Source organism: Anser brachyrhynchus (genome assembly GCF_964034855.1).
Source record: "Anser brachyrhynchus genome assembly, chromosome: 9".
Taxonomy (NCBI): Eukaryota; Metazoa; Chordata; class Aves; order Anseriformes; family Anatidae; genus Anser; species Anser brachyrhynchus.
In genome coordinates this window covers 4,686,521-4,711,938 of record NC_137703.1, presented here as the reverse complement: position 1 = coordinate 4,711,938, position 25,418 = coordinate 4,686,521, and the positions used below count along the sequence as shown (strand labels likewise).

The 25,418-nt window shown below is 50.1% G+C and overlaps 1 protein-coding gene across 15 annotated transcripts in view; it reads left to right on the top strand.

Moving 5' to 3' along the window:
• The window catches only part of MECOM (MDS1 and EVI1 complex locus), a 319,792-nt gene that overhangs the window by 246,317 nt on the left and 48,057 nt on the right, over positions 1-25,418 (top strand). For 3 of the 15 annotated variants that reach the window (XM_080605383.1, XM_080605382.1, XM_080605393.1), the window contains exon 1: positions 24,695-25,187. The exons of 9 other annotated variants lie outside the window; for them this stretch is intronic. The gene's annotated coding sequence lies outside the window, so the exon portion shown is untranslated. Of the gene's footprint in view, positions 1-23,984; positions 24,185-24,694; positions 25,188-25,418 lie in introns of those variants that run through there. 3 more of the 15 variants (XM_080605388.1, XM_080605379.1, XM_080605381.1) reach the window with 3 other exon arrangements.

The following is a 25,418-nucleotide window of genomic DNA, read 5'->3' as shown; positions in this document are numbered from 1 at the left end:
AATCCCACTGCCCTCATCATAATCACTTGGTTTAAAAAGGCAAGATCCTTGATTTAGAAGGGAGGGGGACAGCGTGAGCTCCGCTGTGTGCGTTGAATTGTGTGTCAGTGCCTGGCCGGGGGATGCTGGCTGTGCACACATGGCTGTGGGTTGCCCTCGCAGCCCCTTGATCCCCAGGGCCTAGGTCATGCCAGGGCCTGGGCAGAGGAACCGTGCCATTGTGAATATACCTCTGTCTTTAAGTCTCTAATGAATACCCCTGTTGCTTTCACTGCTCTAGGTATTAAATGGAACTAACCAAGAATCATGTAAAGTGATGCGTGTCTCCTGGAAAATTCAGAAAAGCATAAATCTGAATAGTCAGGGGCTCCATTTTCTAGCCTACCACATAAATAATTCTCGTTTCAATGCTGGCTGCTCAAGCTTTGTTCTTTTTGGCCATCACCGAGCAAAATACTCAAGCGGTATGTGAAAGTGAGACCAAAATAGGCACTAAACTTCTCTATCTTGAGTCATGTGAAATACCGACCTTAGACATCTAGTTTATGTTAATCAGCTACTGTTGAGTAATGTAAATTGATCATCGGTTTAGAAAGAGAGGCACCTTGTGGGAGCAATTCACCTGGTTTCCCATAAACTCCTAGGGGAGGATGGCGAGGGTTGCATTCAAGAAGTCTCACCTCTCTGTCAGGACAGCTTGGATGTGTAGCTTGGACCAGACACCTACCTTGGAAATCTGAAAGCTGACAGTAAAAAAAAACCTGTGAGAACTGGATTGCTTTGATGTAGTCATAAGCTCAGTTGCATGTCTCCCTCACTGGATTTTTATGCTACACTTCCTGCTTAACTTACTGGTAGAAATCAGACTTCTAGGACTTTTGTGAATTGGAAGATTGAAGTTCTGTCTGTAAGAATTCTGAAGTTTGGCTTCTGCCATCTCATCTAGGCCAGCCATAAATTAGGGAGAATAAAGTCAAATTTTCACTTTTTCCCAGACGTGTGTACTTTACTCAAAGGAGCCCAAAGAAGGAAGCAACAGTGCTCCAGTGTACCGTGACCAAAGGAAGAATAGCCCACTCTTGGGTTTTCGTTACTCTTTTAGGTAGGTTTTCATACCAGAATACCCCCCTCAGAGCAAGTACCTTCCCTGTCTTTGCAACTTTTATATGCTTAAATCCGGAGAGGTCCGTAAATACAAATAAGTTCCCTAGACTTCGTTAGTTGACCCAATATAATTATTGTTGCGAGCATTTCTTTCCGTTGGTAGAGAATGCTGTTTTGTATGGGCAAGCAAGCTCAGAAACCAAATGTCTAAATATTTAACCAATGTTATTTCAAAGAATTTCATTATTTATCTTCTTTATGATTTATATTATCACATTCTCTGTCTGTAGTTGTGGTTTATCATAAGCAACCCATCTGCTGTAACAGCCAAATTGGAACATTCATATAAGATGCGTTCCGATATCATAAACATGACAAAAGATAGATTACATTTAGTCTTTCTCCATGTTTAACCAGTTTAATTTGTTTCCTATGCAGAAGAGGCTCTAAATTTACTTAATATATGTTAGCACTTAGGAACATGGTTAGGAACATGACTAGGGTCTTAACCTATTCGTAAATAAATGGGAAGCTTCCTGTCTGAGTAAAAGAAAGAGAGAGAATTTATGTCAAACAATCAGGAATTTAATACATAGTGCTCTATTAGGATGTCCAGTTTGTGTACATACTCTTAAGGCATGATTACGAATAACTTCACTTCTTATAAACAATGTGACTGAAGAAATTACTCACAGATACAACAAAAAGGGAAAGAAAGGTAGGAAGTTTTAGCTGCAGCCAATAAAGGAATTACTTTCCCTGAAAAGGTTAAAAACTTGCGCATTTATTTTTGTTGCCATAATATTTGTCTTTGCAGGTTTAGTTTTCTTAAGAATCCCAAAGAAGATGCTGCGTTGGGAAAGATTTTAGTGACCTGGGTTCAAAGTCATATCATAGATCCAACATTTTCCCCGACAGCTTTGGTTTTAAAGTAACCCTAATGCTGGCCTAAATCTGTGAAGTGACTGTCCATATTTATACCACTCTAGAGAGAGCTTTTAGTGATTACAGGCTTGATCCTGCAAATTGTTGAATGCCTTCAACTTCTGCCGACTGCAGGGGAAGCCAAGGGTCCTCAGCGCGCGGCCAAGAGTGCTCAGCACCCTCAGGACCTGGCCCTACGTGGTTTTTCACATTGAAAGGTCAAGTAGAGGGCTTTTCATTTCAAGCTAAAGAGTCATTCATTTTTCTCTCTTAAGGTAAAAGTCACATGATTAGAGAGTGTGTGATTAGCTGTTAAGGAAACAATGTCCATAATGATATATAAAGGTGTTCCTTTCAAAAGTTACGGGTGGATTTCTTCAGAGGTGTTAAATATATGGTGTCCAATACCGTGCAATTCATGAATACTAAAAATAAATATAAGCTTATTTCTGAGATAGAGATTTACTACTAAGCAATTTTGAGCAAATATATTCACATTATAGGATATTAATACAAATCAAACATAACTGAGCCGGCCTTTATGAGAATGAAGTGTCAGTACATCTGAAAATATGTGTAACGCCAAACTTTAATCATTGTACCAGCACGTTAATATTGCAATTGACTGCTCTGTGTTCCCGAATGCTTAAGGTTTTGATTTGTCCGCTCCAAGGGTTGCACACCTTCCAGGGCTGTCTGGCACTCGCTCCTTCCCAGGTTGGGATGCTGTTGGTCTCATCCGGTTTGACAAAAGTGCTTACCCTGTTGCAAAGTCCTTGCCTCCAAAGAGCAGTAACACAATAGAGGTACAGAGAAAGGGAAAATAATGGTGGAACTAACAAGTTGCACATGTGCCTTCGCTAGCATCAGATTGGCTTTCATTGCACCTCTTCTCTGGTCATGTCATTTTCTTGGAATGCAGTTCCTAAGGTGGAGACTTTATCTTCATTTCTGTATGTGAAGTATTTTATACAGTGTTGGCACCAGGAAAAGTAATGGGTAACGCTCTGGGGTTTTTATTTCAATGGAATTACACTTGCTCAGATAGGAACGTGGCACCGGGCCCACTTGTGTTAGCTGAGCTCACAACCCTCCTATGTAAGCAAATGGTTAATGCAATATTTTTTTTCATTCTTTACTCCACACGATTTGGGAGCTTCACCATGAGGATGGCAGAAGCCAGGAGACCGTAGGGCCTTACAGCCAAAGGGAGCATTAATAGATGTGTATATGAAAGAGAGGAGGAAACCAAGAGTTGTCATCTTGACAGCAGTTGTAGCACACCGTGAGATTAATCCTTCTGAATCCGGAGAGGAATTTGAAGGAGAGCTGGAAGGAGCACGGTGGAATAGCTTTGGGTGTTTGTAGGGAGAGCCACCCCCGGGTGGAGGGCAGGGCTGGAGAAGGAGCAGCGTTTTGGGTGAGATCTCTGCGGTGAGTTACTGGAGGGGAGCCGGCACCACGCGGCTACACGGCGATGGCACACGGAGAGGGGCTACAGGTCAAAGTGCCCTGGAAGTGAAGCTGGTAATTTTTGCTTGACAGGATGCACAAAAAAGAGAGGCGATGGAGGATCCAGAGATGTTACTGGTCAAAGTGGTGGAATAATAAAAGAGCAGCAAAGTTCTAAATCCTTGGGTAATTTTACCTCTTATAATAAACCCTTCTGGGGTGGTCTGTGATCTTGGGTAGTTCACCTCCCAGCCTGGCCACAGTATAACAACTTAGAATATTTTTTTTTTTAGTACTTTTTAGCCAGAGACTAAATTTAAGGGATTTAAGATGATGATGGCAGTGGTGGAAACAGTTACTTCCCATAGGGTGTTTTAAAAGACGGACAGATTGAAATGAAGCAAAAAGAAAGGAGGAACCATCTGGAAAGGCAGGAGTAAGCCGTGACCACAAAAACCTGGCTATCTAGTGATGTTTATCCCAGCCTTGGTCTGCTTCCCTAACTGATAACACAGTTTAACATACAGCCGGGCATTGTGCTGACACTGAAAGATGAAGCGGCTTTTTACGAGCTGTACCCCTCAGACAGGCTTTCCATCGCAACACCGACTAGCTCTGCCTGTTCCCTTGATCCCATTTTTCTTCCCTTAAAGCCAGTGTGTTTATTGGGACCAGTGCAATGGAAATTCCACTTACTGTTTATATCTGAGGTTTCTCTTCCCTTCCTATATTTCCCTGGGAATTGGGGCAGTATAGATTCTTGCTCCACACCCATGGCTTTGTCTTTCACTTTTTTTTTTTTTTCTGAATTATTTTCCCTGACTGCATTTCCATGGAGCAGCTGTTTGTGTTTAAAAACCACCTGCACAAGTAGTTCTGTTTTCAGTGGAAGAAAATGTCATTTGTAAAAGGAAAAAGCCCTTAGGTGTTGGAGTTCGCTGGGAGTTTTAATTTGATGCGTATTTTTTCCTACTGATTGATGAATGTTCGAAGTGTAACTTTAGCCCTTGATAACTAATGAAACTGGGTGGTGCTAACGCTCACCGTCTGGCACGGTGACGTGTAGTTAAACTGACCCCCTGCGAGGAAGGAGATTGCTTTTTGACTGTCAGCAGGAAAATCCCCAACCCCAATTTCAGCAGAGAGCGTCAGACAGAGAAAAGGAAGCGGCATCTCCGCAGTGGGTGAAACCGCTGAGCCAAAGGTTGAGGTCCCACATGGCTGGGCAAGGACTAAGGAAAACGAGAGCCCCGTTGGCCATTGGTGGCCACGGCTGGGTGGGATGAGGAAAAAAGCAGGGACACCAGAGAAAAGTCTCACGCTCATTGAAAGCCCTTGGGAGTCTGGGGGACTTTTTGTGAAGGGCTCCTGAAGTTTCGTGGGGAGCGATAACAGTATTTCCCAACTATCGCTAATCTCGAGGGGCTGAGGTTTGTCTTGCACTCGTGTGCTGCACCGGGGTGCTTGTGAAGCTGTCAAGTGCAGCCCGGAGTGTCCCTGGGGAAAGCCCTGTTTGCTCTCCCCACGCACCCTCCTTGGCCCTTCTGCCCCTGAACCCTCCCACACCACCATCCGCTCTCCTCCTGCACGGAGCCTGCCTCCTCCCGGTGTCCTGCTTCACGTGCCCGTCATTGCAGTGTCCTTCCACCCGAGGAGGCTGCTGTGGAAGGACAAGAAGTGTCCAAGCACCCCTTAGAAAACTGTGGATTGGGTACCTGCATCCTCCCCACTCTTCCAAAAGCACCCCTGTGGCCAGCGTTGGCTCCACACCTCAGCATGGGGTGCTCACGGGAGGAGAGGCCACACCAAGCCAAGAGTAAAAGGCAGCGAGTTCTGGCTTTCAGCCCCCGCCGAGGCCATTAGATGATGATTTCTTGCTGCAAACCTGGCACTGCCGCTCGCCTGACCAGCAGTACTGTAGAAGGTCATTTATGTGTGAGATGATGAGAACAGTCACAGTGAGAGAGGTAGCAAGCTAAGAAATAAATTGTAATAATATATGAAGAGATTTATGCCATTATTTATAGAAATGTATACATTTATGTATATCTTTTCAGACATATTTAGGACTTAATGAGTATACTTGTTCATTTTGCCATCGATCCCATCTAAACGGTTTGAAGACAAGAGCTCAAAACCCACATCAGCAGGAGCCAGGCTCTAAGCGTGCCCACACGAGAAGACTTCTGAAGTGGCAGCAAACATCTGAGATTTTGGTCCTCTCTGCAAATTGACGCTCTGCCTCTGGCTTTCCCTCTGTGCCCGTGCCTGGTGGCCGTGTCCTCCAGCTGGCGCAGGGGTGCGAGCCGGCTCCGTCCTCCTCGTGCCCGTGAGGCTCAGTCGCAGCAAATTGGAAATCGGAGAGGTCTTGGCGTACGCTGGCTTGTAAAGGCCTTGTAAATGGCTTGTGCAAAAATTTTTCCAAATGGAAACAGCACTGAACCTTCAGTTTAAAGTAGCTTAGATAGGAAAGAGAGGTAAGCGTATGCCTTTCTACCTCTGCGGGTATGTTGTAAATGCCAGACAATGGAAAACCAGTAAAGAGAGAGAAAAAAGCATCTGAAAGCAAAGAAAGCACTGGGGCAGTCAGACTCGCATTCAGTTTGGCCTGTACGTCAGCTGAAATGCAGCAGGCGGGTCAGGCACAGCTGGATTTGACATCCAGGCCACCGCTGGGCGTTTGTGAAGCAAGGGATGTAGTGCGCTGGTGGGAGCCCACCTCGCCCTGCAAAGCTCATGGTGACCCCCAGGGGCTGGCAGATGCCTCTGTTGGCACCTCGAGAGCACCAGGGCAGTCTGCAAAAGCAAAACACGCTCTTCCCACTTGGAGGGGGTATTTTCATGCCTTAGAAACCAGTGTGGTTTGGTGAAAAGCGTCCTGCTGGTGTCCTGGTCATGGCGACGGGCTGGAGACCTCCCCAGGCTTCAGGCAGAGGATGCCGGCTCTTTGGGCAAGGGTCTGAGCCCACCGGGGGCAGTGCCAGGACCACGTCCATTGGGAGGCTCGGCCTCTTCTCTCCATCTCAGAGGCAGTCTGCAGGTGGCCGGGTACGATCTGGAAGCACAAGGGGCCAAACCCACGTGAGCAGCCTTGGAAAGGCGTCCGTAGGGGAAGGGCAGCCAAGCGGAGCCGATGCCCGGGCAGCAGCAGGAGGGAGCAGCCGTGCCCTTCTCCTGCTGCCCAGGCACCGCTCGTGAGAGCTGGAGGAACTTTCAGAAAATGAACCTTAAAAAAAGTCAGTAGTTTCCTGCCCGATTAGCTTCCTGAGCTGGCTTCCCAGGGCTCGAGATAAGCAGGGAGCCTGCCCTGCTGAGAGGCTGGGAGAAGGCTGCAGAGCGGAGGCTGGCGGCGGGCCCATGCCATGCCGAGCCAAGCCGTGCCGTGCCATGGGGCTGGGGTCGGGGTGGGAGCCAGCCCAGTCTGCTGGCCAGGAAGCCACGCACTGCAAATGAGACAAAAACAGTCTCACCTGGGAGGATAAGGGCTCCATGCAGTGTCCCAGAGAGGAATTAATTCCCCCAAGAGCCAAAGATCCCAGTCCCAAAACCTGGTGAGGAGCGGGGCCAGTGGCTCTGACTGTGACCACTGTCCCCAGGGGAGGCGGCAGTGGTCTGCAGGGCCGACGAGGACATTGTTGTGGTGTTTGTGTGAACACAGAGGTAAATCCAGAGCTGACTGTTTGCAGGGTAAAGAAGCGACTTCACTAGGAAGGCTTCCCTAACAAAGGGGAAAGAACAGTGGGCAAATCCATCACTGCTCCGTAGCCTTCGTGTGGGTTATCTTTATATCAGTGTTCTGCCAGTCTCTGGCTATCAAAGCTTTGTTTGTGTAGATGCTTAAATAGGTCTGAATACCATTTCAAACATTATATTCATTTATAAATGTCACAGCTCACAATCACACAGCAAAGAGAAGCAGTTCTGCAAAACTTGGGCAGCTGAAAGTAAAACGAGTTGCAAGCAACCACAGCAGAGTGAGCCGCTTTGCTAAAGGATAGTTATTTGTTGAAGAAATCACCGTGCAACTTTTAATAACAACAACTGACAGCTTGGCTGCATATGTTTCATGGAAGGAGTGGAGAAATTGCTGCAGACAGCCTTCTCTTTGCTGCTTTGGAGCATAAATTCAGTTTGAGACTGCTTGCAAAACTGGTGTTGTCATCTGCTTATGCAGAACTTATCTGCAACACCTCTGCAGGCAGGTGCTCTAAGCGTACACACGAATTCATCTTCCAGCGGCCGCTGGTGCCACAACAAATGTCATTCCAGGCAAACTTTCTGCTACAGGCTGTGTTGCAAATCATCATTTAACACATCATTTAGAGTACATCAGAGTGAATCTCACACAACCTGACTGCAATAATTCCCTACTGAAATTACCTCTATTTTTAGTACTTTGACAGGAAGAATAGAAACTAAGTCCTTTAAACGTGTGGGTGCTTAGTGTTGGGCAATGAAGGTTAATCGTGTGATGCCTGCCTGATTATTATTTTTCATGCGAATTTTGCAAAGTGAATCGCAGTATATCTGCAGGTTCTGTTACTTCTGTAAATGAACAGAAGTTGGCCTGGTGTCATGCAGTGGGTGGAAGCCTGCAGTCCCAGGCGCTGCACACACAGCTGGGCCCCGGGGTCTGTTTTGGAGGGGCTTTGTGCCCTACCAGGACACTCGAGAGATGCTTGTGGGAGACACCCCCCACACTTTGTCTTGACTCTACTGGAAATGATGATTTTTGATACCATTTTGGTCAGGTAGGACGGGCTGCGGATGCCCTGCTTCCAGCCCACGTGTCTGAGGTTTTCTGTCCCCCCTTTCTGCTGTCTCCCCCACCACACGCAGCAGTGCACAGCGACAAAGCCGCGGCTCCTTGCAGCGGGCACTGTCCATCTGACCTCCTTTTTCCCCCTCAGTGTGCAGTCAGTGCCACTTCAGACCCAAAGCAGTGCTTTTGGTTCAGCGTGTTCCTGTTCCAGTGCTTTGGAAAGGGTGTGAACACTTAGATATTTATTCAGACTTGTACTTATAAAGTCCATGGCTGTGGTGACAAGCCCTTCTGAGCCGTTGGTTTTACGGTGCTGTTAAGCAGGGTGACACCAGCTAACACCATCTGATGAACTCGACCATAATGCTCTGTTAGCATGAGAAGAGAAATTGCAGAGGAGAAAGCCCCGTCCAGGATGATGAGATGGGAGAGGCACCATCCTCCTGCCCACGCTGCCCTGCGGCACACAGACACATCCATCTTGCCAGAGGTTTTTTGGTAGCGCTGCCCATTGTAAGCAATGGGAGTTCTGTGCAAATATCTGTTTTATAACGTGTTTATCGCAGGGCCTATTGCGGGCTGTACACCGGGTAATGTTCCCTCTCTGCCTGCTGAACAAACACTTGAATTGTTCCCCTTCTCTCTAAAGGCAATCAGCGTTTTTGTATTGCCTTTGATGGGGTCAGGATTTCACGATGGAAGTATTTTATACCCCTGCTCTGCACTTTGCGCACTTGCTTCTGGTGGCTTTGCAGAGAATCTCCCCGGTTGTTGCTTTTGGTCAGGCTCTGACACCCCCTGTGTGCTGCAGGCACCTCCTCTGCTTCCAGAGGTGTGCCAGACACACCTGGGGTACTTTGTTGCTATCACTGCTGGCTGCCCTAAGTTTTGGGTACAAACGTCGCAGAATGAAAACTTACCAATTTTCCGAAATGGGTTTTGTATTGCATTTTTCTGAAACTCCCTTCATTTTCTGTCTCTCTTAAGAAGTGTTTTATTCCACAACTCACTTCTCAGTTCCTCCTTGAGAATTTAACATCAAGATACGGTCTTCACCTTTGCTCTGCGTCGTCTCTGGGTGGCACACGCCCTCTCCCAGGTGTCTCTCTCTATTTCACATCTATTCGGGTGCTTGTCCCTGTGACACGGCCTTACGGGGACCAATGTATGTCACAGAATTCCCTCTCCTGACAAGAGGAAGGAGGACCCACTGACCTCAAGGAACCAGCGGGTCCTCCGGTAGAAGTGAGGCCCGGATCTGGCTTTAGGCCTTCCTGTTCCACTCTTCCAACTACACAGCAAAAAAATGAAGCATCCAGAAGAGCACAACTTTCATTTAAGTGGTTGGTTCTCTCTTGAGGGGAAATCTGGTGCCCTGGGGAGCACTGTGGGTGTGGGATTTGGGACCCCAGCCCAGGGCTGGTCCTCAGGCCCTTCCCACTCCGCTGTCCGTATCCTCTCCTCATACAGGGAGAACATAACCGGGCACAACCAGTCTTAAACAGCCCTGTTAATCAACTACTTGTGGGGCTGGCTCCTGCGGGGTTCTGGCCCTGCTGTCCTCTGCAGCCCTGTGAATGACACAAATGTCCCCCCCAGCCCCATTGTTTCGGGGAAGGAGGGGCTGGCACCTCCCCGGCAGTGCACGCAGCATCTGCGCTCTCCTGGGGACTCTGTGCTGCTGTCAGGCCCAGGAATAGCTAAATGCGTTTTTCCTGGTACGTGATTCACCGAGCCAGCAGCAAGATACCATCTTGTCCTTTGTGTTCGGGCTGGGTGACATTTTCTTCTCGCTTGGGCAGCCCAGCCCCGTTCCTCCTGGAGAGGGCAGGGAGCCTGCTTTTGTTTGGTGCACGTGGTAGGTGCCATGCTCTGGAATACAGAGGGAAAGGGCTGATTTTGGAGTACCTAGTGTATAGTCACAGAACGGCACCTGGCTTTGCTTGTCTTCCCTGTGAGTGTTGGGTAGTGGTCATTTTTGGTCGATACTTATTTTGGCCACTTGTCATTAAATGCGATCAAACATTTGTTTTCATGGATGTGTGCGAATCTATACGTGTGCTGGCTCGTACCCCTCCTCGCATGCATGCACGGACTGCTGCTATTTTGGTTTGCTATTTAGGAGCCCGGAGAAAAGAAGCAGGAGGGAGGGAGAGCTGATTTTCCATCATGTGGAAAGTGCTTGGGAAGGTCACTTTTGCAGTTCCAAATGCACCTCGTATTGCAAGCTGATATGCAAGGGGGCTAATTTGGAAAAAAGAAAAAAATACCACTTTTGGCATTTGCGAGGCTTTCTGAAGGTGGTTCTGGGGTCTGCAGCGAGGGCAGTTCCTGTCATCTAAAGGCTGTGTTTGTTGCTTAAATACTTTCACAGCAAATATTGCAGAATTCGGTATGTGGATGGAGTTTGGCTTCTTAAAATATGGAATTAAGAGTTATGGAAAAATGGACTCTGTACTCACAACCCTTCAGTTTTGGAGGGCCAAATACCCACTGATTGTATGAGATTATATATCGTAGCAGAGTATATTTACTGATAACATGAAAATAATGAAATTAAGCAGATAAGTTGCTCTCTGAAGCAGCGATATGCCCCAGAAGAGACGGGGCACACCGTGCCTCAGAGCATTTATTATTATCAAATGTTCATGAAAGGGGCACGGGTGGCTCTTGTATGGAGGCACCATTAAAACTATAGGGCATCATTTTAGGTTTGGACAAAGCTGTTCATTTGGGGGGAAGTTTTAAGAAAAATCTACCCATTTGTGGGGGTTTAAAGAGTTTGGTTCGCTTATTTACTTTGGATTTTTGTGTTCACTTTCATCCCCTTTTGTACTTCCTTGGACAAAGTCCAAACAGTCGGAGTAACTACAGAAAAGCTGTTCTCACCACAGGGAAATAATGTATTATGCTAATTCCAATTAAAGGAAATTTCTTAAACTGCAAATATAGCCTTCAAGAGAGAAATGAAAAGTGTGGAAATTAACATTCTTGCCAGATTTCCAGCTCCATTCTGCATACTCAGGGGGTTTGGGTCAGGCTCAGATAAGCATCCAAAATTTTGGGATGTTTATCCAAACCTTATTTCTAAACCTTCTAAGTTCACTCCCGACTAATCATAATGGAGTTAGTGGTAGCAGGATATGAATGTACAACATTTAGCTTAGGAATTGGCAGCTCCTCATCATTTCACAGCTAGAAGCCTTTGACCAAATATCAACTCTGCTAACCAAAACAAAATAAAATAATGCCTTGAGTTGGTCTCCAGCCATACCACCTTGTGCTGCAGCCCTGGAAGATCTTTCAAGCAGGGCTGGGCCAAGACAGGCTTTGGCTGGGGGACCTCCTGGGAAAATATTGGTGTTACTGGAAGCATCCTTCGTGATCCAGGAGGTGACACTTTCCCCAGACTGGTGTTGAACCTGCTCAATGGTTACATGCACAGAGGTGCCCCTACAGATTCGGGTAAATTTCCGAGGGCTGGTGGGTCATTAAAGATCTTTTCTGAAGGGCTCGGATGTTGACTCCACGTCCACCCAAAATGCTTGTGCAACAACTGCCAGGCTTCCAGCTGGAAGCGGCGGTCCTCACTTCCCGCACAGGCTGCCCGCTCCATCCCGGAGCTGTCTGCCTTGTAGGACATGAAGGATGTGAGCTCCATGCAGAGTTTAATTTCATAAAGTGTTTGGAATATTTTTTCAATGAAGCAAGTAGAAGATTACTGAGGGTCATGAATTAACTTCTGAAGAAGCATGATTTTTTTCTGTTTGTTGATGCTTTTGCCATCACACCCTTTGCTTTATGCATAGAGGAGGGGAGCTGGATCTTGGCACCCTGCTTCAGGCACCACCCAGCCTGCTGTACGCTTCCCGTAATGCAGCCACTCGTAACATTAGCTAAGGAGATGTCATAGATTTAACCCCCATGGATGTCACCCTTCAAAACACCATTAGTTTGCCCCCTATCTCACTTTTTCCACTTATATTTCATTTCGGTCAAGGGGCGGCACTCTTAGCAGGTGTACCTGAGCTTTATTCTGTCATTGAAATTCATGCCAGGATCGAATCCATCCAAGCGCAAACTCTTCCCCTGTAAAAGAGCACTGCAAAGTTCACAGAAGTTTTACCAGAAATGAACCTGACCGCATGAACCTGAGCCACAGATACATGCTCTGTCACCTAAAACCCCTTCAGATCGCTTAGCTTGCCTCTAAATTACAGATATTAAGTCTTCAGGGCTGTAATAGAGGTCATCCCATTGAAACTTCTGAATTAAAACCAAACAAACAACAAAATAAAAATAGCAACAATAAAACATAAAAACACATTAAGAAACGTTCAAAAAATATTTGAATATAGCCCTTATGACTACAGCACATACTAGGATTTTGCAAATTCAATGATTACTCGTTTGAGATACTTGTGAAATACATTTTATAAAATGTTTCCTATATTCTTGCCATTTCTCTTGCATTGCCTTACTGAAATCAGCAGAAATAACTGTTTACTTTCTGCCAGGCCCTCTATTCACCTGTAGCATACATGTATAACCGCAAAAGACTTTTACAGTAGCAATCTGACAGTTTAAGCACGTTTTCATCTAATGTGGAATTTGGCAAGATGCGAGTTTCAGTGTAGTTTGTGCCACTCAGATGTCAACTTTTTGTTCATTAGGCCACTACATTAGCGATCTACACCATGTTCTAGAACTCTGCATCAATCACGTTTACTCTTTTTTTTTTCTACTTGCCTTCTCTTTCCAAGGGAAATGAGCAGCTCTTCATACACAGCTTTGTTCTGATCTCAGCACAGTCTGGCTAGTATCAATACGTTGCTCCTGTTTGATTTTGAAATGGGCATCCAGGTTAGGAAGTGGATTTTCTGTGCGTCTGTGCGCTATGGCATCCATGTGCTGGAGCAGTTGGCTCGTGAGCATTTTGGCATCCCGCAGAGCAAAACCATGCTTCTGTCCCATATATTCAGTAAGTATTGCTACCAATGTCATTGAGAGGTCTGTAATGATGAGACCAAGGATACATGGAAGGAATAGAGAGAAAATATGAATTGCCTGGTGCTTATAGATATACTTCTTGGGGGTCATAGTTGTAGCTGGTTTTTGTTTTAGAAAAAGCAGAAACAGCAGAAAAAATGGTTGCCAAACAGTTGTGAAGATGTGATGAGCTTCTGTATTTTCAGGAAGAAAAATCTGAAAACCATGTAACATGACTGCTGATAACTGCAGGAGGAACAAATGCTTTCCATCCCCAAACACGTTGTACCATCGGTGTTTCAACAGCACCTATTTAGACATTAAAAAGAAGACATTTTTTATTATGATTTCTGCCTTGGGCTCAGATCAGCATGTAGAAAAAAGCAAGCAGCAGTGTATGGTTGCTTGTCCTTCCTTCTTATTTCCTTTTACTCTTAAGTTCCTGAAAGGTCATAAAATAGAGAAATAAAAAAGTCAGCTATATGTAGTTTTGTTAACTTTATCTTCTGAACATTAAACATTGTTTCAAATTTCTTACGGTACATAAAATGTTTTGCCTTGCTGTATCATGTATACAGAACTTCAAAAAGTGAACGAGACAGCTCAGAAAATGTAATGGATGTGTAAAAACAGCTCTTTAGATCTCTTGTTTTCAGCATAGCATCCTAAAGGTGCTTTTAACATGATATCTAAAGCTATTTATGAAGTTATTTATTTTTGCATGGTGATTGGGCTTGCTTTGTAATTAGCTCATGCTTTCTATCTTGCTGTAGTGTGTAAGCCCCCCTGAAATGTCGTTCGGTGTTCATCGACCCCTTTTGTTTTCCTTGGAGGAGGTATTCACCCTCATAACTTCCATCTCATGGCCACGGTACATCCTAGCTCCCTTTGGCCCCTTCTGCAAAACGGTTCCCAAACTGTTGCATTAGAATGGAGTTCAGAACTTCTTGTGGGGCATTTTGAGCATAAAGAAGTTTTCCTGTTTGCCTTAAATCCATCCATCACATGAATTTCGGCTGCTGTGCTTAACCACTTCTGCTCCACATCCTGTTCCCGTGGGCCACAGCGGAGCTCTGGGGGCTCGGCAGGGACGCAGCGTGCCGGGGCCGGCGGGTGGCCGGGGGCCTCGTTGGCCACAGTTAGCTGGGGTTTGGGGCAGAAGGGAGTTACTAAATCGTGGTTTGTCTAGCTGGGAATCTCTCGTGCATCCAGGCACGATTTATCTTGGTGCGAACCGATGTGAGCCCCGAACTGGGCACGGTGGCATCGCTAAGGATCTGTAATCCGCTACCATCTGCATATATGCAACCCATTGAATTTCACAGGATTTCCCTGACGCACTTGCCAGCAGTAGCAATGACATTGGTTTCCTCCAATATGTCAAGCAGCTCGCTGTTAATCCATCAGCACCAGGCTCTGTGTGCCAGCTGCTCGGCTTGTTCTGCTGCTTGCTGCAGCCGGGGTGGCCTTCGGGTGCCAGCACAGACCCCAAGAGCTCCCTATAAAGATATTTCTATATCAACGGGAAATTTTGCCCACCCCATAAGCCAGCACAAGGGGGAATTTTGAAGGCATGGCCACTAGGTGAGAAATATTCAGGTGCATTGCCCGTGGGGTAGCAAAGGCTCCTTGGGGAGCTGCGCGTGGCTCCAAAGCCAGCAGTGGCAGTGGGGTGGTGGCATCTGTGCAGGGGGGTTATGAACTTTATCCTCGTGTACTAACGATCCTGGAGCCGCACTCAAAACTCTTTGGGATGTGACCTAATGTGTGTTCAGGGGCTGGAGGGGGTGATGGCAGTGGGACCCTGCTTGAATTGGCCTGGAAGCGCTGGGAGGCTTGGCAGGAAAGGTGCGGAGAAGAGCTTGATAAATAAGATGATGTGAAACTGAATCACTGCATAGAGATGCATCAAAATTATAAAATCAATAGGTATCGATCTGTATATATCATACAAATAACTGTGCCTGAAGAGTGCCCAGATTTAACATGCTGATTATACAGCAGTCAGTAGAAATACCTTGAGATCCGAAGAGCTATTGCATTTTAGTTCTGCGCTGCAGCTGAAACTGATAATATCTTAGTCAAGTCTCTCTTAAATTTTTTTCCTGCTTGAAGTTCTTGGTAACAAGTATATTTAATCAACAAAACCCAAAGCGAAGAACAGATTTTTGGCTCACGGAATACTCTTGAGCCATCCAAAGCTGGAGTCCAAACACTACAAACCCTTCTGAAAATATACACCTTTCATTCTAGCTTCCATTAGCTTTTACCGCTGGCCTAGCTCACGCTCAGGATCACTGCACCTCCCGTGTGTCCAGCGGCTGCTCGGCTACTGACGGGAGTCGCAACGGGACGGCCCCATCCATGGCCACCAAAAACCTGAGGGAAATAGAAACTGAATACAGGTGTAAGAGGCTTCAGACCGGTTACTGCTCAGACGCGGGCAAGCCTTGTCTTTAACTTCCACCGCGCTACCTCCCGTCTTTCCTCACAGATGGATGGTGTTCACTTTCCTTTGCTGGATTATACTTGCTGGGTGCATTTCTGGACATATACGTGGTATTTCGGAGTGAAAGCCTCAGATTTTATAAATCATTCAACCAGTTCAGTTTCTTCTTTCTGTGGTAGAAGTTCTTACTGGTAGAAGAGTATCTGTTTTAACACAGGTGCCTCACTTTGCTTATAAGGACCCCAAAGCTGCAGCTGCCTCAAGGCCCTGCTGCGTTTTCCAGCCCCTTGCCGAGGCTCAGCGGAGGCCGGTGCTGGGCTCTGGGCAGGCTGCCCCCCCTCTGCCCCCGGGGACCGGGGACGCTTGCGTTAGTGCTGAGTGACCCCCTGCAACACAACGTCGTGAACTCCAGCTCACATTTTTCCCTCAAAAGGGGGAGTTCTGTGTATCCTCTCCAAACCTCCTTCTGCAGGAGGAGTTTCCATTTATAGCACCAAGCAGCACAATGTGCTTATGTTCAAAGATCTGTTCCAAAGCATCAACGTCTCATTTCCAACGTTCAAATATTTTCCTAGCTAAAAAAAGGTGATAAAGTACAATTTCTGCTACAGATGAGCCATAGTAAAACACGTGGGGCTGTTTTCACTGGCAGAGACGGAGCAGACTCCCCCTTTTTGTGCATGGGAAGCCGCGAGCACCAGCGGGGAGATGGCAGTTTCTGTTCATTAGAGGCAAAGAAGTAAAAAGCAGCTTCTCGGAGAAGGGAAGTTATGGGAAAATACTGCACGGGGTTCGTTCCCAGCCTGTCGCTGATTTTATCCATGAGCAAATCTCCATACCCCATCTGTCCAAACAACACGCCGGTCTTCCTCTCGCCGTGCTGCCCATGCCAACTGCAGGCCGGTCAGGGCAGAGGCTCGTGTTTGTTATTTCTCAGCCCACAAAGGGCCCCTGCTTCAGCCAGGGCCTCTAGGTGCTGCTGTAATGCTAATAATGCTAATATTCATAATTCTGCTGGTGGCAAATTTAGCCCAACATCTTAAGCTTAAATAAGTTATATGGAAAAATGGTTATAAAGCAGCCTCCGTCCTCATTTAAATTCTGCAGGTCATTTTGCATCTGCAGGACTCAGTTTATGGATTGATATGCATCTTATATATTGTATCTTGGGAATGTTTTCTCTATGAATCTCACACAAAATCTGCAGCATGACTTGTATAAAAAAAGCCACAGGAAAAAAATGCCTGGAGCTGTACCACTCACCTCCCTCCTCTTTCGCATGCACACATGCCTAACTTCTTTATTTTCCCCTTTGTTTTATCAGTATGGTGCTAAATTACCAAGTTAGAAATTTCTTCAGCAAATAAGGGATGCATGCCAGCACACAAGCGCCCTGAGGGATCTAAGTCTTAGGGGAAAAAGCCCTTAATTTCCAAGTTTATAGGTAGCAGCACTTTCCTGAAATTGGAAAATGTTCAACTCATTTATGAAAGAAATCTGCCACAAGGATATGCTGATGTTCATAGCTATTTCATTAATAACCCATTGTGATCAACACACATTTTTCTGGTTAGCAGAGCAGGTTTATTTTGACACCTGTATCAAATACATCCAGCCACCCTCTCCCCCAGAGATTTTCCTGGCAAGCAAAATATCCTTGCTGCTCATTACTGCACTCCTCAAGCAGGCAGGCAGAGGGATGCTGTGCCGTGCCCTCCCTGCACCTTTGCAAGATCCCCAGTGAAATACTGTCTTCTTCACACCCCTCCTTGGCAGGAGGAGAATTAGAGTTCCTAGGGGTTTCTTTGGGGTGGAGGGATGGTGGGTTTTGGTGGATGTGGTGGGCTTTGGTGGACATGGTGGGTTTTGGTGGACATGATGGGTTTTGGTGGATGTGGTGGGTTTTAGTGGACATGGTGGGTTTTGGTGGACGTGGTGGGTTTTGGTGGACGTGGTGGGCTTTGATGGACATGCTGGGTTTTATGGACATGGTGGGTTTTGGTGGACATGCTGGTCTTTGGTGGACATGTGTTCTGATGGACATGCTGGGTTTTGGTGGACATGATGGGCTTTGGTGGACATGTTGGGTTTTGATGGACATATTGGGTTCTGATGGACATGCTGGATATTGATGGACATGGTGGGATTTGGTGGACGTCGTGGGTTTTGGTGGGCATGCTGGGTTTTGATGGACAAGTTGGGTGTTGGTGGACGTGATGGGTTTTGATGAACATGTTGGGTTTTGATGGACGTGGTGGGCTTTGTTGGACATGTTGGGCTTTGGTGGACGCGGTTGCTTTTTTTGCTGCTCCTTCTCTGCTGCTCCAACCAAGATCTTTTGTGCAAACCAGGTAGCTCCCAGAGCAAACCTTTTCGAAATGAGTGCTGCACCTTTATCCACGCGTGACTAATTTATGTGGAGAAGCACTTGAGCTGCGCGCTGAGCCCGGCTGCCGCGCACCACCCGGCTGGTTAAGCATTTACTGGTCATGCGTTCGCTCGGGACCCTGCTTTCTGCTCCGGGGCAGGGGCACGCTCGTAGCCCTGCCGACGCTGGGGACCTGGGCTGCCGAGCGGGCACCCCCGCCCCGAGAGCTCTGCGGCCCTGTCACGGGGAGCCTGCGGGATAAGGATCAACCTTGCGAGCACGTCCCTGGGCCAAATAACTTCGCATTCCTGACTTGCAGTCCTCGGACTTATCTACGAGCGTGACTCGAATTGCTGTCAGGATTTCAGCCTATTTATAGTTTCGTAACGAGGCTGTGACAAAGAGTTGTCTGGCTCCTACCCGCGGGCAAATAACATGGGGTGCTACCGGCAGGGCAGCGGGATTTCGGACCTTAGAGGGCTCCTCTCCCCTTGCTGCAGGAGGAGGACAACTTGTGGCTGCTGGAGCCCTCGCAGGAAGGGACGGTGTGCTGCTTTCCTCCGCCGTTCCCAGGGATGACGAGTTAATTCAGCCGGAACGACATTAGTTCATCGAGTTTTGTGGTTTATCTGAAAATCGAATTCCGGTAATTTCCAGTGCCGGCCGACTTAGTGCCCTTTTAGTTCAGGTTTTGGACAACTCCGGTCGATTATCACAATGGGTTTAACGTGAAACGTAGGTGGGATGAAGCTGGGTGGAAACCTCGTAGGCAGGTTTTCCTGGCGGTGTGCGTGTGCCCTCCTGGGGGCGCGAGGCACGTCCCGCTTCCTTCGAGCTCGTGCTAGAACCATCCACACGTGCACGTTTAAAACAGCAAATGCAAACCTGAAAATTTTAAAATGAGTGTTTGACTTTTTATTGGGTGATAAATTGCTTCTTACTCTTATAAAGTCCGCAGGTGTTTATGTCCACTCTTGTACGCCTAGTTAAAACTTGGGCTACAATAGGAATGCTTTGAAAATAGCCAGTCATTCCTCAAATTGATTATTAAAATAGAATTACCTGCCATGCATCACATTAATCTTTGTAGTGTTAAGTTCTGCCCATTAACCCTCCCGATCCCTTTCATCCTGGCGTTTCCCCGGGCCGTTAGGTTCTTTCCCAGTTTCCATCCCTTTGCTCTGGGATCGTGCAGGGCCCCGTGCATGCCACGTGCACCGACCCCAGCCAGCGCTGAGCCGGGCCCTGGTAGGCTCCAGGCCTGCAGAGGTCTTTCAGAGCAGGCCCTGGGATTTTGGTGAATGAAAAGCCCTGAAACTTGAACGATTGGAGGGAGTGAAGAGTTAACGGATCCCTGTTGAATTCTTATGCACCTAGATGCAGAGGAAGCCTGCGAAATCCTTTTACTTGGCTTTCCACCTCCTGGGTATGGTGCCTTCTGGGGAGGCTCCTTGGCCACCTCCGGGGTCAAGAGAGCATTTCCTAGAGTTCTGCTATTTTTAGAGCAGTTTCTGCCAAAAAGCTGTGTTTCTGGGCAGAGAAGGAGCTGCCGCACGTGACGGGAACCTCCGGCCACCCCACGTCCACCTGCCCGCAGGGTCCCCCTGCTCGGCCCGAGGAGGAGCGAACTGGGGAAGCAGCAGTAGGTGCTCACTCGCCGTAGGTTTGTTCAGCTGCGGTGCAGCAAGTATGAATGGCAGCATGCTAAAAAATAAAAAAAAATCGGACTATTTTTCCATCATGTTGGGCATCACTGGTGGAGTTTCCCCGATCCTCCAGAATTTTGGCTTTCTTTCAAAATAGGAAAAATTAAAGCACAGTAAAACCCCCAGCTCCTGGTAGACAGGAGGCCGGCACCCACATTAATCAGCTGGTGCACTGAATTGTCCTGTATCTTGTAGGTGTTAAAACAAGCGAGCTACCAGGGGTGTTTTAGGTGACTTTTGACTCAGGACACGCACTTGCCAAAGCCGGCTGGCTCGGCTGGGCACGCAGTAACCGGGAGCGCGAGAAGGGTCTGAGCTCGGAGGCTTCCAGACTCTTCTGTAATGGAAGTAATGAACATTACAACTGAGAACAGCCACAGTCCTCAGCATCCAGTGCCAGAGCACGCGCCTTGGCAGGGGAACCGCTGGGAAGACTTGGGGAAGGGAAGCTGGGAGCGTTCTGCCCTTGGGGTTCCCGTTGCGGGGCCGGGGAAGGAGCGGGCGTGCAGCGGGAGGGTGGGCGAGCAGCAGCGCATCCCCCAGCACCTCGTCTTGGGCTGGCAGGGGCAGGGGTTGTTGGCAGCAAGGCTTTGTAACATCTCTTGGCCAAGGGATTGCTGCAGTTTCCACAAGGTTTCCAAACCTTCCTCGAGGAGCAAATTCACCCGCCCTCTGCTGAGGCCCATCATTGACCCATCTTTATGTCTTACTGATGGAGAAGGTAAATCCTCCTCCTTCTCTTAGGTAACACCTAAAAAGATTCAGGCTCAAACCCCAGCAGCAAGCCTCGGTGCCTGCAAAAAAAAAAATAATCATCTTTCTCATCCATCTGCCCCTGCCCAGGAAATTTCCCCTTGCCCATCAGCCGCCTGCACCCAGCACCCGTGGACGGTGCCTCCGCTCCCTGCCCGCGTGGGTGCTGTGTGTCTGGACCAGACACACAATGCCGCTGGGCACCGCTGGGGGCTGCAGCCCCCTCCCTAGCACAGTAGCAGAGATCCTGCAACTTTTTTGGCCACCCACACATCCACCACTCTCCGTATTTTATTTTATATAGGGATATGTTTTGTTTAATTTTCTTTCCCTGAAAGCAATCGGTATTTTTGGGGGGGTGGTTGCCCTGTGCACGTTCCCCGTTTCCAACCAGCCCCTCGCTGCCCAGCACTGGGGACCCCCAAAAGGGGATGCCCCACTGCTGGGGGGAGCCCCCGGAGCCCCCAGGCACCGCACGCCGTGCTTGGGGCACCCCAGGAAAGGGGTGCCGGGGGCGGCAGAGCTCCCCCACGTCCCGCCACCGGCCGGGGGGGGGGGGGTAGGAACCCACCCTCGAGCAGCGCCGGCAAAGCCAGCCTGACCCGAGCAAATGAAAATAATCAAAAGTAATTAGAAGCGTGCTGGACTGCTCCTCGGAGATCTGTGCGAGAGAATAAACATGCCGGAGCCCTCCGAGCCACTGCAAGGCCCATGTCGGAGCTGTTAGGTGCCCTGACCTTGTCCACATAAAGCCGTGATTTATGAAGTGCAGGGCACAGCAGCAGGGCTTCTGTCTTCTCCAGAAGAACCAAATTACCGAGGTGGAGATTAACATGCTTTCAGTTGGGCCCATTTCCAGACCAAGGGAAATTTTTTATTTACTTTTTTTTTTTTTTACCTTTAATTTCCTCCTCCTCTCCCTCGCTCCAGAGCTGCCTCTGGCCGGGAGGGACGAGCGGGAGGGCAGGGGGCCGCGGAGGGTGGCGAAGCCCCGGCTGCCACCGCCACCGCCGCGAGGGCTGCGCCAGCAGCAGCTCCTCGTCCTGAGACAGGCAGCGGTGCCGGCGCTTTGCTCGATTTGATTTATTTATTATTATTTTTTAAGTCGGTGTCTGCGGCGCAGGGCGGGGGGGGGGATTTGCACGCAGGATTTGTGCCGCTTTCCCTGCTCGGCGCTGCTTTCCTGGGTCCGTCCTGGGGCGCCTGCTCCGCCGGAGGGCTGCTGTTTTGCCCTGTTTGTTTTATTTCGCTGCTCCTTGCACCCCCCCCCCATCCCCGCTCGATACGCTCGCCTCGGATTTGAAGCGCTCACCACGGCGTTAGCCAGGATGCTCAGTGTTGTGTTTAGTCACCTTGAGAAACATAACGTTAAACCCCACTTAAAAATGCGGTTACGAAGTGGCTCGCTCTATAAACGCACGGATAACGCTGAGCCTACCGCGAGCACTGACGGCGTTCTAAAAAATCGCCGGCGACTCGTCTGCTTTTCCCCCATTGTCCTCGGCAGCGTTTGCCCACAGGAAGCCCATTAAAAGTGGACAGTGCAGTTATTTCATCTGGCTTCGGCTGAGCTGCTTTGCTGTGCTTTAATGATGTGCTGGAATGCGCGATGCCCATAGGGTCTCCATTATGAGAACTTTTACTTCCGGGACGACCATGAAGTTAAAGGCTTAAAAGAGGCATCAGCTTACAGCCTGGTGGGAATTACTAGCAGACTCGAGCACTAACTCCTTACTGCCTCCACTAATACAGCGACTTGTTTTAAATAAACAATTGCAAAAAGGGACCCTGTGGAAATATCGGGGCCTCTCGGAGCGCCTACCGAGCCGTCCACGGGGAGGGAGGAGAGGCCGCAGATGTGTTTCAAAGGCTCTGGCTGCAAAGAAGGAAAACACGCGGGGGGTACGCGGGGCATTTGCTGGGGGGGGGCACCTTCCTCCTCCTCCTCTTCTTCCTCCTCCTCTTCTTCCTCCTCCTCCTCCTCGGCTCCAGCCAAGCCCCCTCGAGCGGCTCACGGACTAAAAATCGGGTTTTTCACCCCAAAACGAAAAGCGGCCCGGGGGGGGGGGGGGGCGGGAGGAGGGGGGGGGGCCGGGGCTGCGAGCCGCCCGCCCCCGGCGGGTTCCCGGCCCCGCTGCCGGTCCCTGCCCCGCTGCCGGTGCGGGGGCTCCGTGTCCCGGCTCCGGGCACCACCTGGCGGCCGCAGGCGGGGCGGCGGCGGCGGAGCCCCGGTGCTGAGCGGCCCCGCCGCCGGTACCGGAGGCCCTTTTGTTTATCCAGCGGCGTTTCCTCCTTTTGTGGTAAAGCCGAGGGTGAGGGGGGGGGGGGGGGGGGGGGGGGGGCTCCGGCTCCTCTCCGGGGCCTCCGCTCGGGCTATATGGGCTCGAGCAATCAGTTTCCCAGATTACTTGTATTTAATACACAATGCATCATAAAACAAATCCCTCATCCTGACAGGAAGAAAATAGAACAGCTCATAGCTCGAGCCGGTCCAATTTATGGCTAAATTAAAAAAAAAAAAAAAAAAAGAGAGAAAGGGAGAGAGGGAGGAGAAACGCCGGGCAGCTCCGGCAGCGGGCGGCCGGCAGCGGGGGGCGCGCCCCGGGTCCCCGGTGCTGTGCGGTGCCAGCCCCCGGCCGCGTCCCCGTCCTGCCCGGTGGCGGTGGGGATGGGAGCGGGGCTCCCCCCCCGGCTCTGCCCCCCTCCCCGCCTCGAACAATGGCCATTATCTGAAATAACAGTTCAATGTCACAGATAACAGGCCGCTGAGACGAATTAATCATCATCTCCTGGCAGCCGGCTTCTCGCCCTCCTCCTGCCCTCCCTGCCCGCGCCCCCCCACCCCCGGGAAAGAAAAATCGACTTTTGGTCGGAGAAATGTATTTGGGGGAGGAAAAAAAAAAAAAAAGTGGGTGGCACTTCGGGATCGCGCAAGAAATATATAGTTCTGGCTTTTTTTTTTTTTTTTTTTTTTAATTTCCCTGCCCTGTTCCCCAAAAGGCGCCGGTGCCCGGGGTCTGCCGTGCGCAGCCCGGACGGTGCCGGAGCCGGGGGGGGTTTGGGGGGGCTCGGGGCCGCCCGGCGGGGAGGTGGGAGCGGGGCCGGAGCGGCTCCGATCCCGGGATTCGTTAGCGCCTGAGTAAAGGGGAGCTGGGCTGGGAAGGGGAGGCAAGCGGGGAATAAGCCGGGAAGGGGGGGGGGGGGGGGGAAGAAGAAGAAAAAAAAAAGGGAAAAAAAAGGAAGAAGAAAAAAAGAGGGAAAAAAGGGAAAAAGTGGAAAAAGAGGAAAAATAAAAGAGGAAAAAAAGAAGGAAAAAAGTGGAAAACTAGGAAAAATAAAAGAGGAAAGAGGAAAAAAAGAAAAAAGAAGGAAAAAGGGGGGGGAAGAGGAAAAAAAGAGGGAAAAAAGAGGCAAAAAATGAGGCAAAATAAGAAGAAAAAAATAAAAAGAGGGAAAATAAGAGGAAAAAAAATAAAAGAGGGGGGAAAAAAAAAAAAAGAGGAAAAAAAAAAAAAAGCCGCGTTTCCCGAAGCCTCCCGTGGCAGTGCCGGCGATGTCGGCAGGAGCGGGGCTGCGCTGGCCGGGAGAAGCCGTCGGGGGAGCGCGGCCTCGCCCCCGGGGCGCAGCGACCCCGACGGCGGCCGGGGGCGGCGCAGGGACGGCGGCGGGGCCCCGAGGTACGGCGGAGCCCCGGCGATTTTGGGGGGGGGGGGGGGAGGCGGGCTCCCGGTGAGCCCCCGCCGAGGGGCCGGGCGGCCGCGACCCGGCGGTGACCCGGGGGGGGGGGGGGGGGGGGCTGCGGCTTGGAGCGCCGCCGTCCGGGGAAAGGGGGGACGGGAGGGGACAGGGGACGAGGGGACAGGGACACGGACACGGACAGACACACACACACACACACACGGGGGGGGGGGTGGCCGCGGGGGGGGGGAGGACACGACACCGGGGCTGCCCCGCCGTAAGGGGCCGCCGGGGGAGCGCCGGGACCCGACGGGGTGGGCGGGGAGGGCGCTGCCCCGGGGGTGGGGAGGGGAAGAAGCGCCGCGGGCAGGCGGCTGGGGGGGGGGGGGGGGGAGGGCAGGGGAGAGCCGCCCGCCCCCCCGCCCGCCCACACTTTTCTGCCATCCCCGGCGGAGAAGTGAAAGAAGTTTGTTTGGTTGGGCGCTGCGCGGCGGCGGCGGGTTTGTTTGCTTTTTTTCCCTTTTTTTTTTTTTTTTTTTTTTTGGATTTTTGCTCCCTCTTGAAGAGGGCCGTGTGGTGGTGTTTTTTTTTTTTTTCCCCCCCCTTTTTTTTTTTTCCTTTCCCCGTCTCCCCCCCCCCCCCCCCCCCCCAAACCTTTCTGCCGCTAACTTTCTTCGCGCACACACACACTAAGGCAGCCGATAAGACCAGGAGGGGCCGAAAGGGGAAGGTGATGGCGAGCCGGCAGAAACCCGCCGAGCCCCGCCGCCGCTGAGCCCTCCGGGGCCGGCAGCCCCCCCCCCCCCGACACCCGGCCCCCCCCCCCCCCTTTGCCCTTTCCCCCCCCACCCCCCCAAATGCTGGAGCCTCCCCCCGGCGGGACCCCGACGGCCGCGTTTGACGCCGAGATGTTGCCTCCAGCCGCCTGAAGGATATTTTGCCCTCCCCCCCCCCCCCCCCCGGGGCCCCCCCCTTGCCCCCGCAGGCTCCGGGCGACTCAAGGTAAGAGCAGCGAGCGCGGCGCCGCCGCTCCCCCCCCCCCCCACCTCCCACCCCCCCCAACTCCGCCTTGCCCCGTCGGTGCCCCCCGGGCAGAGCCCCCCCGGGACTTCGGGGGAGGGGGGGGGGGTGAGGGACGACCCCCCCTAAAAAAAAAAAAAACAAAAAAAAATAATCCGGGGGGGCATCGCGGGGGTGATGGGGAAGGGAAAATCACCCCCCAAAAATATATAT